General features: G+C 37.3%; 1 protein-coding gene across 5 annotated transcripts in view; it reads right to left on the bottom strand.

Moving 5' to 3' along the window:
* Positions 1–12,757, bottom strand: part of LOC116720634 (endonuclease V) — a 59,441-nt gene that overhangs the window by 5,222 nt on the left and 41,462 nt on the right. For 3 of the 5 annotated variants that reach the window (XR_004339432.1, XR_004339434.1, XR_004339431.1), the window contains one exon: positions 5,999–6,062. The exons of 1 other annotated variant lie outside the window; for it this stretch is intronic. The gene's annotated coding sequence lies outside the window, so the exon portion shown is untranslated. Of the gene's footprint in view, positions 1–5,988; positions 6,063–12,757 lie in introns of all 5 variants that reach the window. One more of the 5 variants, XR_004339433.1, reaches the window with a different exon arrangement.

A 12,757-nucleotide genomic window follows, 5' to 3' on the forward strand; every position in this document is an offset into this window, starting at 1 on the left:
TTAAAAACCTGGGAACCAGCAGTAAACCTGCAGTCTGAGAGCAAAATGCTCCGTTAGGAGCATATGGAACAATCAGATCTTTGGTGTCTGATACAGCTTTCTTATGAAGATCTTTATATGTGAGAAGGATCATTTTACATAACAAGAAGCTAAAGAAGGGGAGCTAAAACCGAAGAAATGTGATCTCTCTTTTTAGTTTCCACCAGAACTCTTGCTGCAGTATTTTGGATCAGCTGGAGGCTTTTAACTGCTTTTTGTGGATTTCCTGATGGTAAAGAATGACAGCAGCTGAATAACTGCACCCTTAAAACACTAATAATAAGTGTTAAAGAACTTTATATGAGTTATCAGTGATTTCCGTGTGTTTCATTGGGGTTTAAAGTTTAAACATAAGATGATATAGAAGCCACTGTACACGAGGCTTGGAAATGGTTCATTTCTTGCCACACAGTTAGGGAAGGTAAAAAAAGTTCTGTCCAATTGGCAAATGTACTTCCACTGGGAATGCCAATACTTCTTCTGCTTAACATGGAAAAAAAAAATCTAAATACATATTTCTTTTTTGGCAAAAACAAGAGTAAACAACACACTGCAGTCCATGGTAGATTCTTGTCTTTCCGGTCTCCTCTGTAAGTTGAGCTCACTTTGCTGAGGGTAAGTCTGCAGACATTCATTGACTGGATCATTTCAGTTCCAGTCAATAGAGAAATAAAACGTTCTTTCTAGCTGAAGAGGACACAGTGGCCTTCACCTGGGTCTCACTTCCCATCTTTTGTTTTCATCTGCTGCAGTTATGATCTGTCAACTCAGAGACTTTTATGTTTTCTCTTCTTGCAAATTCTTTTTCTAATGAGCTTTTTTTAAAATTAGTTTATTCATGGGAATGATAGCTTCTTTCTTTTCATCATTTGGATGTAACTATCAAGAAGTTCACCTCAGGTTTCATTTGAAGCATATTTCCACTTTAGCAACCTTTTCCGGGAGCCAGCGTAATTTCTGGAGCTCTTCTTTACCCCCTTCACAGCAGTTTACCCTAATAGAAATTTATGCTACATTAGGTTATCCCCAAGGGATACCAGGTTGTAATCCTGGTATTACAACCAGGATTGTTGTAATACAACAACAATGTTCCATGCTTTCCAGTTGCTTATATCATCAATCTAGGAGATTGCCTCAGTTGCCTCAGAGTAACAGAGGCAAAATTTTTCTTAAATCCTTAATTTTCAACCAGTGTTCACCTGTTGGGTCCAGACTACAATTTTGAGGTTTCAAATCAGTGCAACCAGCCGACTACCAAACGAAACACACTGATCCCTTTAAAGAAAACTAAAAGCTCCAGTGGGAGACACCTCCAGTCCAGACAAATAATGGATTTCTGTGAAAGCCCATCTGATCCATCGTAATAATGCCATTCAAAGCCGCTGTTGTGCCCATCCATTTTTAAAAACAGAATCACTGTCCTATTCTGAGACAAAACACAAAATGTAGAAAGATAAACTATTTCCTTTTGAATTTAATAATCCATATTCATTCAAGAGTTTATTGATATACAGTTTTTTTTTGTTTTTTTGCTTTTCACTAATCTAAGATCCGATTAATTAGACAAGCTATATAACAACATATAGTTCAGTAGATCTGCAAATCTGGAAAACCAAACTTTTTTCTGTACTTAACTTTATTCCTTCCACATCTGGAATCTGGAAAATATAAAAGCAGGTTCTACATTCTTCCAAAATCTTCTAACATTGTTTAGTGACACAGTGTTTAAAAGGTAAATGGAAAGTTGTGATTCATGCTTCAGCTAAAATTTACTGAATTATTAAATTAAATGGCAGGTTTTGCAACCAGTGAGAGTGGCTGAGATAGGAACATTAAACTTACTTAATGCTTATAGGCTGATAACTGTGCATTTTGCTGTTATTATGCACCTAATTGTAGCAAATGAAGATAAAAAAAATTACTATTTGATCAAAAATACTTTATATTTTGAGGATCTTATTTTCATGCGTTGTGTTTAACAGTTTCTATTTACATTCGGTTTTCTCTCACAAATGTGTTTGGTTCATTTTACTCCTCTTAGATTTTGAGTCCAGCTGTAACACTCAATAGCCAACAATCTTCTGATGTGTTTGTCTTTTCCTTTCCTCTGTACAAATACCTCCACATTTCCTTTCTTCTCGCCTAGATTTTCACACTGTTCCTGTGTGTTTTCCTCTGCGCTGTGGCAAGTTTGTTTCCTGCCTTCATGGCTTCTTGTTACTGGATCTGATGGTCAACCTGCAGCAGCACCTTTAGTTGTTATTTCTTATCCAGCCGTCACCTCAGCGCTTGTGTTCCTGGTCAACTTGCAGCAATCCCACAATACTTGTCTGTTCATGTTTTATGCTCCGCATGTAAATATTTGCAGAAATCTTTGGTCCATTTTACATTTTACAGAAATCTGGAATGGATCCGACACTTGGTGTTCTTTTTGCAACAAAACAGTTAATTTCATGGAAGAAGGTGGATTTCAAAGCTGAGGGAAAACTTTCAGTTACTAAACAAGAAGACAGACAAAAAAAAAAAGTGTTGGAGCTGTCAGGGAGCACCGGGATCACTGGCCTCCGTCAGGGACCTCAAGTTCTACACAGCACAAAGGAAAAGCTAACCAGCTACGTTTCAACAGCTCTGAGCCTCCAAACCACAGAGGGTACGAGGCAAGATGGTGGAGAAGACAGAGTGATTGCAGGTGAGAAAACTGCAGCGCAAACAGAGAACTGTTTCAGAGTAAAAAGCTGTCAGACTGTCTCTCAGAGTGTCAGCTCCTGACAGAGCAGCTTGGCCGAACCCAATCGACTCCTGAAGCGGTAAACCAACAGCATCAAGCCTAGCTAATTCTTATCTTTCATGAGTTGTGAACAATGCTGATATCCTCAGAGCAACGGAAGCTGGAAACTATGAAATTTAATATCTGCACCTGCTACAGAAGGGTCTGTAGAAGCCATTATTCAATCTGTCCTGTATTCATCCATCACTGTTTGGACTGGATCATCCACAAAACAAGACATAAATTACTGTGATGAATGTTTATGTTGTTGTGTGATATCTGACACATTATGTAAACTAAATTTGAATCTCTCTGGACAGTAAAGTTTTTATCTTATCTTAGCTAATGTCTCTGCAGACACCACACATCCTGAACACAAACTGTTTAGACTTCCCTCTAAACAGAGCACTCTTGGTCAAAATGAGCCACCACAAATATAGTTTTGTTTCCCAGGCTGTTTATCTGATGGACACTTATCTGATGGATATTTATCTGATGGATACTTAAATATTCAGAGTGGCCAGATCAATATCATGCATGATCAATACCTCTTTTGTAAAAGGACTATACACACACACATATTTACAAAAAGAAAAAGCTTTCATTTTTCATATTTTGCTTCGTTAAAGCAAAGTGGAACCGAAGGCGAATTCCTTGTTTATGTGCAACTTGGTGAGTAAAGCTGATTCTGATATGCATACAGTAGGCATCTCCACCTCACCGTCACACACACAGCTTTCTGATTGCAAGACAACTCCTCGTTATCATAAAAAGATTATTTCAGCCCCAACTCTTTAGAATTGTCTTTATAGTCAAAGAAGCAGGATAGATTAGGCTAATTTAAGTCATTCTCAGACTAAAAATGCCTCTTCTGATTGCTCTGTTGATTTACACAAACAAAAAGCAACAAAATGAGCCTAAGGACACAACCTCTGTGAATTAATCAGAGATAAACAATTTATTACTTTGATACTCTGCCTTGTTGCCAAGATTGCTGCTCTCGGGCCTCCACGGCAGCTCTCTCCCATGTTGATTAAGTTACACAACCCTTTTACAAAACTATGGCAGAGATTAAACTCAGGAGGACTGGAAGAGAAAGGCTGAAATTAAACTGTGGACATACCCAAGCAAATCAACAACTTTTGAGAAGCATAAAACTCATCAAAAACATCCCCAGAATCTTAAGAAGTGTCTTTCTGTCTCACATGTCTTAAGAGATAAATGATCATCTTGCTAGATTTATTTAGCATCTGGTATCTCTGTTGGATTTGAAGGGGATTGATGAAGGGCCCCTTAAATAGGTTGTTACTTCCTGAAAAAGGCGGTTTAAGTCCAAATGCAGTTTATGTTTCCATCTTTCAAAGAAGGGTAAAGTGTTCTGGATTAATGGTCATAGGAAACTGAGAGATCATTAAAGGATAAACCGAAATTATTTTTGTTAGCAAATTAAACAGATTTGTCACTTAAGTCCAGTCTGTTGGTTAGTATTGTAGATGGTTTTCTCTCTATCAACAAGTATTTTTTCAAGTACGTAAAAATAATCCTTATCCTTTCAACATGGCATAATGTGACAGTTTAGGATTGTGATTATGAAGAAATATTCTCAGTATATGTCATCTTTCAAAAATGTTCCTCACTCTTAATCCCTCCACATTTTGTCATAGCAACAAGTTTTATGACATTTCACAAGGACTCTATGTAACAAATCAACACAAAGGAGTGCATAATTGTGAAAGCCAAAGAAAAGGACAGATCTTTTGAAAAGTCTGCATTTGTAGTCCCTGAGTAAATACTGTATGTAGATCTTTCTAATTAAAGCTCTAAGGGCCTCAACAAGGGTTTTAGAGTAGGTCTCACTTTTTGCTCTTCTTTGAAATACAGCTCAAGCTCATTCAGGCTGGGAGCAAGGAGGGACTGATAAATGTTCATGTCTTTAACAGAGTCACAGTCAGTGGCTTGGGACTTAAATGAAGATAAATAAGTCCACAGAGCAAAATAAAGGTAAGACAATTAAGATTGCCTTTGTTTTCTAGCGATTTGTGTGTTCCAACAAAATACTGTGGCAAAAAAAGGGAACCTTCACGACACGAAAAAATCCCAGAAAAAATCTATTAAAACTGACGATAAAATTGCCTAAAAAGCAAATTAATACAAGAATGAAAATGACTAAAATGTCTATTACAAAGGATAGGATAGAAATATGCTTTAATGTTCCAGGGAAACTCAGGTGTATCAGTTGCAAAGTGACAAATAGAAGCAGACAGAAATGTAAAGATAGCAATAATAATAATAACAATAATAATTAAAAGGAAACTAGGAGACCGTACAGAAAGGTGAAATTTACAACATAAGAAAAAACAAACAGTGTTGAGGTTTTCTGTGGTCTGCTTAGTTAAAACTGTTTGTTTTAAAATGTATGCATCTAAGCTGTAGATTGATGCTTGTTATTAAGTTTGCATAACTCATGTTTCACTTTGTCCTAATCTGTGATCAAATTCAACTAACACTGTTTTATCGAGTGCGGCACAAAGCTGCATATCTTCATCAGGTGTAACACGATCATCTCCCTCTGTAGCAGCAGCACAGCGTTTCATCCAGGGCTTGTAGATGTGTGCAGAGCCACCTGCAGTCTCCATCAGCTGATCCGATGACCCTTCCTGCTGATCAATGCTGCCCCATCTGACCGCTTCTATTCCTGGACACCACTCCTGCAGATTCTGACCCCTTCCCTCCCATCTCTCTTTTCCGCTTCCCTCTCTGGGACCAGCCTGGCACAGCAGCGCGCACGGCCAAGTCTGACGCATTTAAAGAGAGGTACAGAGAGCACGTACACGATGCAGCCTTAAATGTTTGTGCAGCAAAGTGGTCCCATGTGCATCTGTCATACCTTTCTGTACCGTTGCACATAAAGCATAAAACCTTCCTTCCTTACAGATATTAACAAATGACCAGCTCTCTGTGGCAGATCGGGGACTTTTCTGATTTATTTCTGGAGCTCCCAGTGCAAAAAGGCTGAGTGACCCAAAATTATAATGAGAACAGAATATAAAAAGAGTCACTCTGACCCATATCTAGCTTAAATATGGGGTGAGTGCATAAAGAAGATACAGTTAATCTCCATTTCTTCTTGGCTCAGACTAAAACAGCTGCGCTTTTAAAAGTTACAATTCACACAAACACACATAGATGGACCTTTAAGGGGTCTTCAGAGACCGAGGCTCTTTATCTTCAGATTCTCCAGTGCAGCATCCGCAACCTAGCATAAGAAGAGAGGAGACAAAGTACAGATCATTTAGTGGAATACATGAAATTTAAAACCTATCCTAATGGGACAGCTTTGTTTAAGGACAAAAAGAGCTAAACTGTCAATCTTCAAGGCCTTTTGGTCCCAAAATACTGTTGATAATGCGCAAAAACAGTCATTTGCCAGTCAGATGATACTCTGTGTGTGAAGTCCTGCAAGAGCAACTGTTTACCAAATACCTCTGAAGTACCTCTGGGTTAAGTGAGTTGGAAGTTAACCTCAGATTGGACATGAGATAATACTTCCACTCAGAGCAGAATATTTAAAAGACCTTAAGTCTTAAACTTTACAGTGACAGTGCAGAAATCCTTGAGACTGTTCAAATACTCAGTTAGTAATACAGAGTAGTAGCACTTCTTTAAAAAAAAAAAGAAAAAAAATCAGAATGAAAAACGTGATTCCCGTTATACCAAATAAAGACAGATGTCGGCGAGTTCAAAACTACAACAATTAAAGTTAACAGAAAATATGGGCTGAAGTACAGTTTAAATTCACAAGACCAAAATATAATCTTGGAAAAATTCAGTACAAAAGTTTCTCAAAAGTATTTATGACTCCTGCAAATACAAAATTGGATGGTGGAAGCGAACAAGTTGAAGTGAATTAATTTCAGCATTAAAAACACAGAAACAAACTTCTGACCAATCACACAACAGGTCAAACAGACCTCTGTCGACATAGTTTGACCCGGGCCGAGTGTCGAGTTCAGCAGGCGGTAAAATTCTGAAATTTCATCACGATTGTATGTCAATGAGAGCCGATATTAGCTCTGCGGATGAAAGGATCCAGGATGGTCGGACTGGAGTCAAACAGTTGATGTCAGGTCACGTGGTTTTCGGTTATTGTTTTTATGCACAAGACACACTGAGCCGAGCTTCTGTGAAACCCCTCACTTGCTAGGTGGTCGATTGACTGACCGCTCCTAATATTGCTGAGCTGCTGACAGAAACAGGACATGTTGATCCGGTAATGGAAAACAGAGAATGGTGCAAAGAAAGTGACTACAGACAGAGATCTTCACCAGACAGTAGCAAACACATTATACCATCACAATGCAGGAGGAATTTACCTGCCATTGTATTGCCATGCCAAGCTTAAGCCTCATAGTTACACAACAAAAGCAATTTGTGTTGAAAAACAACCCAGATTGTTTGGGTTTTTTTTTTTACTATTTAACAGAGGGGTTAAGGATTGGCAAGTAAGCTAACATAGTGCCAAAGAGACAGACAAAGGAAGAGAAGAAGGAATGGGAAGATGGAGAGCTGTTATCATCTTACAGTAAGACAGTTCTGGACAACAAGCAGAATGGTCAATAAAGGAACAACCTAATAGAGCTGTAATGGGAAGAAAGCCGACATAACAAGAAACTGATCCAGGGTCTGTATTAGAGAGAGAAAAAAGCAGAGAGTGAAAATGTGTCGAGAGCAGCCGAAGGGCGTTTTATGTTAACATAACAAGAGATATCCATCATAGATACAAACACTTAAGGTCATATAAATGATGATTATAGAGACTTTTTATTAGTTTTACTGCTGGCAATGTTGTCTGGAACATGTAGTGTCTGCAAGATGAATCAAACACTGATTGAAGAACGCAAAATGAACTAGAAAGAAATGATTCGTATTTTTAACAAGTCCTCACAGAAAGTATAAGGTTTTCTTTACTGCAAACATTTATAGGCAGAATTTAAAGCTACCTGTGTCTTTATATACAAGTTTCATTTCTGCTTATTTGTCAGTGATTGTCAAAATGAAGGCACATGCTGTCATGATCCTCGGTTGGTTGTGTTTTTGTGACTTTTTTGTTCTAAGTCTTGCCATATTCAGATTATTTCTCCGTGTTCGTTATTATCAGCAGGGCTTTGCCATATTAGTTCACTCTGTTGTTTATAGTTTCTTCATTTATTCATTTATTTCTGTTCTTGGTGCATTTGGATTTATTTATTTTAGATCTATGTTAGTCTCTTTCTGTTTGGTTTGTAGTTAATTTTGAGTCTTAGATCAGCTCCCTTTGTGGTAATTAGTTTCCCTCCTTCAATTTTTCTGCTTTCCTTCTGCCACATTTTCTCTAATTAGTTCACTTGGTTAATCATTTTCCACTGTTGACTCGGTATTTTAGCTACAGGTTTTTGTTTGTTTCATCCCGGATTCTGCCCTGATTCTTTCTGTGTTCGATGACCTGCTGCCCCTGTGATTTTCCCCTGAGAGTTTCCTTATTTCATTATTAATGAACTCGGTTTTACCACAGTCGTTCTCTGCACCGGTGTCCCTATAAACCACAAGCTGACACATGTACAGAAATGAAAATAGGAGCAACAAAAATACTTTGTTTACCGATACTCACTGGAAAGCGAGGGCAGCGGCAGAACAATAAGTCCAAGATAACAAAAAAATTTTATCATCATCCAATGTTTCTTCGGGGGAATAGTAATATCATGCAGTTTATGACTTCGACTAACAGCTTACTAGCTGAGAGCCACTGAAAGCAGCATCATTTGTATGGGTGAGTTTCTTTCCTTATTTGTTGCTGTCACACAGTCAGTATCTTTGATGTTTTTGCTTAATGTGTGAATGAGTGTGAAATCAAAGCTTTTATTAAGAAGCTGTTGGAAAGATTTATTATAGTTATAGGACCTAGTAAGAAACCATTCATGGTGTAGACAGTTGGCCAACTGCTGATGTAAACATTTCAATCACATAATTTGGAATTGTCAGCATTATGAAATAAATTAAGTCTCCGTTAAGAAAAATAAACAGCATGAACTAAGTCTAACACAAAGTCTAGAACTAACACAAACTAGTAAAATAATTGTTTGGGTTCTGCTTTATGGCTGTTAAATTAGGATCACCTCATTACTATAATTACAGACATGTCTTTAACATGGGAGGACATAAAAACAAGCTTCCATGTGCATATATTTCAACCCTGTAGCAGAATAATTGTCTTTTGTGAAGTGCATTTTGTGTCCAGTTCTTTATCACTGTTTATTGCACTGTACAATTGAGCCAAAAATTACCTATAGCCCTAGTAGATTAACACTTGACATTTTTATTTCAACCTATTTCTTTTGACTGGAAGTAATATTTGTTGTAATATTTATTAATATTTAAGTCTTGTCATGGCCGAGTCAAAATCCCAACTGTAAAAAAGTAGAAAACTAAGCTAAAGATTAGGGAGTTCACAAGGAAATATTGCAACTACTAAAACTTGGAGCGAGTGAATTTGAGGGCTTTTAAAGGGGCAGTATGTAAAATCGTCTTTCTTGACCTTTGCATTATGTTATAATATTATTCTCTCATCAAAAGCATCCTTGGTGTGTTCCCTTGATTCTTTCATGCAGCTCCAATTTTCTGTAAAAGCTGGTACTGTTTGCGAGAGTTCATGTAAATATATGTTTTTAATAAATTTTTTTCCAAACTCCTTCTTAAAAGGATGTGAAGCAGGAATTAAGATGTAACACTAGGATTCAAAAGAAAATCTACTTTGCCTTAGTTGCAAATAGGCAAACCATAAAATGCAATTTAAACTTCAAAACTTTTTTAGAGATCATTTTATGGCCACAATTTTACAATTTTACTTTTAAACACAATTTAACTGGCCTGAAGAAATATGAAAAATGGTGTCTGCTTATCGTCTGCTAGAACGCAGGAGATATTGAGGATAAAAGAAAATGAAGTTAAAGATCGAAGCTTATTGCATTTTAGGTAAAACATAACACAAAAAAGTTTTTATGTTATGTCCTCCTAAAAAATTTTTTGCTAGCTCACCACTTGTCTCTTAATAGGCAGCAATACACATTGTTTCAGTGCTGCCTCATTTTAATGCTAACTCCTGCTTGCTGTGATACATTTTGACATTGACTGTGTTGTGTATCAAAGGTTATGGTTGATGAAAGAGAAATGAGTGGGAGCCAACATCTCCTTTCAAGAACAGCTTTGATAGCTTATGACTAACACAATTAGAGTTGAATGCTCCTGCTCTAATAGGCTATTATGGATCATTTCTAATTAGATGGTTGCAGAATTATGAACATGCACAGATTTATGTCCTATCGACATTTTCAAGGTGGATGCAATGCCACGCAGGCAAACATGAATGTCCCAATGAAGCACAGCAATAAAGAGCAAAAAAAATTAAAACTCTGTAGTGTTGAGCACAATGTGTTTGTGTTTCAGCAGCGGCTGAGTGTCGAGCAATATTGTACCATTCTTCTGAAAGGAAAGCCTCCAGGTCTTTGAAGGATGAAGGAAGCGGAAATCTACTGAGTCCCAAATTATTGATGATGTTGCTATGGGTTACCTCTGAAATGAAATAAAAACTCAAGGTGAACAATTGGCAGAAAAGTACAAAGCTGCTGGTCCACAGTGTCTTGGCAAAGATTGTTTTGAAGATAGTTGCTATGAATTTAACCATTTTCAACCTGGAGCTTTGGTTTTCAGTTGTCTAATATTTTCAAGGTCTGGGTGATACAATTGATTTTTAGCTGAAGCGGTGCCAAGTTTGACTATAAAAACATATCACAAGACAAACAGTTATTGAGATTATATGTTTTGTTTACTCTGTCACTTAACGTGATGACCAATCTGAATTAGATCTATCTATCTATCTATCTATCTATCTATCTATCTATCTATCTATCTATCTATCTATCTATCTATCTATCTATCTATCTATCTATCTATCTATCTATCTATCTATCTATCTATCTATCTATCTATCTATCTATCTATCTATCATGCTAGCTAGTTTTCTAGCTATTTATCTAGCTAGCTATCCATCTGTTCATTCGTTTTTCCAACTATCTGTATTTTTCTGTACCCTTCTCCTGACACTTATACATTTATATAAGGTGATCCAAACGCATACATATTTTTAATTAGCAGAATCACTTTATTCAGCACCAGCTCTCTCAAACAGAGACACATCACCGCTGTCCTGTTCTTCAAATAAAGTTCTTAAAGAGAAAAGTCAGCAGGTCCTTCTGGAAATCAGTCAATAAATCTTAAACGTAACAAATCTCTCTTGGTACATGTCTAGTATTACCTCTACTCTCTTTATTATTACTGTTAAACTGAACTTTTCTGGGCAGTGGCTGAGTATGCTACAAAATACCTTATGTAGCCAACTAAAGACAAGCTGTGTCTGTAAACTGTTTTATACAAGTGTGAGAGAGTCTTTAGGGCAACTAATCAGAGAATTTTAACAAACGTAAACAAGCTTCTAACATCTGGGAATCATGATGGATCATTCTTTGTAAGACAGACTGCAAACAAATATTGTTCTGCTACGCCACATGGTAGTTAGCATGCAGAGCAATATCAACTTCTGTTCATGCTAGAATGGATCTCAATGGCTTAGTTCTGTCAACACACTCATGCTGCATAAAAATAAAAATCATAGACTTAGTTTGCTTTGTGGCTTTTCTTTGTAAAACTACGTGCACATTGCTGATTTAAGCAACTTGATTTGTAGATTTTAAAGATGCAGATGCTTTAAATATGTTACATGCTCAGCATAATCCACAGATTGATTACCAAGAAATATATATATGTCCATATATATATATAATTTTACTGTCATTTAATGGTGCACTATTCATGGATGAATAAAATATTTATGCTTTCAGGGGGAAACCTTGACTCCTCAGTGTTTGCAGCAGAGACAGTTCAGCTGGGTTCTCACCAAATATCTGCAGTTTTTGTGAGTCAACCTTAATGTTTGCTTCGTTTTAAATTTCACTTTACTTTGGTTTAAATGTAATAATAATAATAATAACTCAAGGATTATGCCTTAAGCAGCAAAATTAACACACTAAAGCTAATTGTGATTGATTTATACACTGCCTGGCCAAAAAAAAAGTCGCCACCTGGATTTAACTAAGCAAATAGGTACAAGCCTCCTATTGGATAAGTACTGCATAGGTGATTATCTTTCAGCTGGCAACAAGTTATTTAACCCCAGCTGATGCAATGAGTAACTCCTCATTTCTTAAACAACCATGGCAAAAGACACATCCTGTGGTCGTGGAAAAGACGTTAGTCTGTTTAAGAAGGGTCAAATCATTGGCATGCATCAAGCAGAGAAAACATCTAAGGAGATTTCAGAAACTACTAGAATTGGGTTAAGAACTGTCCAACGCATCATTAAAAACTGGAAGGATGGTGGGGAACCATCGTCTTCCAGGAAGAAATGTGGTCGGAAAAAAATCCTGAATGATCGTGATCGGCGATTACTTAAACGTTTGGTCAAATCAAATCGAAGAAAAACAACAGCAGAACTCAGGAGTATGTTTAATTGTAAACGCAAAAGCATTTCCACACGCACAATGCGAAGGGAACTCAAGGGGTTGGGATTGAACAGCTGTGTAGCCGTAAGAAAACCTCTAATCAGTAAGGCTAACCAGAAAAAAAGGCTTCAGTTTGCTAGGGAGCATAAAGATTGGACTCTGGAGGAACGGAAGAGGGTCATGTGGTCTGATGAGTCCAGATTTACCCTGTTCCAGAGTGATGGGTGCATCAGGGTAAGAAGAGAGGCAGGTGAAGTGATGCACCCATCATGCCTAGTGCCTACTGTACAAGCCTGTGGGGGCAGTGCTATGATCTGGGGTTGCTGCAGTTGGTCAGGTCTAGGTTCAGCAACATTGTGTG

The sequence above is a fragment of the Xiphophorus hellerii genome, chromosome 5, assembly GCF_003331165.1.
Source record: "Xiphophorus hellerii strain 12219 chromosome 5, Xiphophorus_hellerii-4.1, whole genome shotgun sequence".
Taxonomy (NCBI): Eukaryota; Metazoa; Chordata; class Actinopteri; order Cyprinodontiformes; family Poeciliidae; genus Xiphophorus; species Xiphophorus hellerii.